Raw genomic sequence first — 2,500 nt, forward strand, 5'->3', positions numbered from 1 at the left:
GCCCAAGCGGGAAACCATCAACCGCAGGCCCGGTAAGGCGGCCGAATCTGACCTCATAGACTTCCACACAACGGGACTTTTGACTTTCCCGGCCGCGGGTGGCCTCCACCCGGCCTCAGCCATCAGCCCTGCCTGCCTCCAGCCGCCTTCTGGTTAATGAGTTATCCAGCCTGGCACTTCGGTTGCGCCAGCGAGACCAAGTCTCGGCTTTGGTTAATGATTTGAGCCGAACCGACCTGCCCCCCGCCTCCCCCGGGCTGAACTCGGGCAGGTCTGCCGATTTCCCGACTCCTTTCGGGGCCTAATCGCGTCGCGCGAGCCGCCTGGCGCGATCGGGGACCATGCCCCGGCCTCTGCCAGGCCTCGGGCAGCCGCTTTTGAAGCCCGACCAAAAACCCGAAAAATGGGCAAAAAGGGAATAAATTCCCGCCCAAAAAGGGTGAATAGTCGGTTGGGCGGCAGCCCTGGTCGGTCTCTGCAGACCTGGAGGCTCGAGACGTTTGTTTGGAAAACTCACCAAGTCTCGATTCTGCCACCTCCTACCTCTGTGCAGATACCCCGCCAACCCCCAAGGACAGAAATGACAAGTGTCAAGTTGGCGGGGCGTCGGGCCACCTGCTGCCGGCCATGAGCATCCAAATCCCCGCAAAAGGGGCATTTTCATTTCTTCATCGGGACTTCCGACAATTGCCGAGGTTCAACTCATTAACGTTGTTCGCAGACACTTGCCAGAAAATGCAAGTGGCCACTTTGCCGGGCCGACTCGCTTGCCCAAGCGGGAAACCATCAACCGCAGGCCCGGTAAGGCGGCCGAATCTGACCTCATAGACTTCCACACAACGGGACTTTTGACTTTCCCGGCCGCGGGTGGCCTCCACCCGGCCTCAGCCATCAGCCCTGCCTGCCTCCAGCCGCCTTCTGGTTAATGAGTTATCCAGCCTGGCACTTCGGTTGCGCCAGCGAGACCACGTCTCGGCTTTGGTTAATGATTTGAGCCGAACCGACCTGCCCCCCGCCTCCCCCGGGCTGAACTCGGGCAGGTCTGCCGATTTCCCGACTCCTTTCGGGGCCTAATCGCGTCGCGCGAGCCGCCTGGCGCGATCGGGGACCATGCCCCGGCCTCTGCCAGGCCTCGGGCAGCCGCTTTTGAAGCCCGACCAAAAACCCGAAAAATGGGCAAAAAGGGAATAAATTCCCGCCCAAAAAGGGTGAATAGTCGGTTGGGCGGCAGCCCTGGTCGGTCTCTGCAGACCTGGAGGCTCGAGACGTTTGTTTGGAAAACTCACCAAGTCTCGATTCTGCCACCTCCTACCTCTGTGCAGATACCCCGCCAACCCCCAAGGACAGAAATGACAAGTGTCAAGTTGGCGGGGCGTCGGGCAACCTGCTGCCGGCCATGAGCATCCAAATCCCCGCAAAAGGGGCATTTTCATTTCTTCATCGGGACTTCCGACAATTGCCGAGGTTCAACTCATTAACGTTGTTCGCAGACACTTGCCAGAAAATGCAAAGTGGCCACTTTGCCGGGCCGACTCGCTTGCCCAAGGGGAAACCATCAACCGAAGGCCCGGTAAGGCGGCCGAATCTGACCTCATAGACTTCCACACAACGGGACTTTTGACTTTCCCGGCCGCGGGTGGCCTCCACCCGGCCTCAGCCATCAGCCCTGCCTGCCTCCAGCCGCCTTCTGGTTAATGAGTTATCCAGCCTGGCACTTCGGTTGCGCCAGCGAGACCAAGTCTCGGCTTTGGTTAATGATTTGAGCCGAACCGACCTGCCCCCCGCCTCCCCCGGGCTGAACTCGGGCAGGTCTGCCGATTTCCCGACTCCTTTCGGGGCCTAATCGGGTCGCGCGTGCCGCCTGGCGCGACCGGGGACATGCCCCGGCCTCTGCCAGGCCTCGGGCTGCCGTTTTTGAAGCCCGACCAAAAACCCGAAAAATGGGCAAAAATGGAAAAAATTCCCGCCCAAAAAGGGTGAATAGTCGGTTGGGCGGCAGCCCTGGTCGGTCTCTGCAGACCTGGAGGCTCGAGACGTGACTTTGGAAAACTCACCAATTCTCGATCAGCCACCTCCTACCTCTGTGCAGGTACCCCGCCAACCCCCAAGGACAGAAATGACAAGTGTCAAGTTGGCGGGACGGATTTGACTTCGGTCGCCGAGCCCTGGAACTAATTTCCCGCAAACGGCTTCGGATTTTGCTCCATCCAGACTTCCGGGACGAAACTTGACAGGCCGTATCTCCGCACTCCCGGAGCGCAGCCGCACCGTTCCGGCACCCATCGACGCGGCTGGCCGAGCCCGAGCGAACGCACCCCACGGCGGACGGCTAGGCCTTTCCGATTTTTTCACCCTTTTTCCCGAAAAGATTCCAACTGGCAGGGACATTCGCCCGACGGCTTAAAGACATGCCCTTCTGCCACACTAACGTCCCCGCCTTCGTTTGGCTATGTTGGCTTCGTCATTTCCGTCTTTTATTAAAGATACCATCTTAACACGC

Source organism: Pristiophorus japonicus, unplaced genomic scaffold (genome assembly GCF_044704955.1).
Source record: "Pristiophorus japonicus isolate sPriJap1 unplaced genomic scaffold, sPriJap1.hap1 HAP1_SCAFFOLD_2952, whole genome shotgun sequence".
In the NCBI taxonomy this organism is placed as follows: domain Eukaryota; kingdom Metazoa; phylum Chordata; class Chondrichthyes; family Pristiophoridae; genus Pristiophorus; species Pristiophorus japonicus.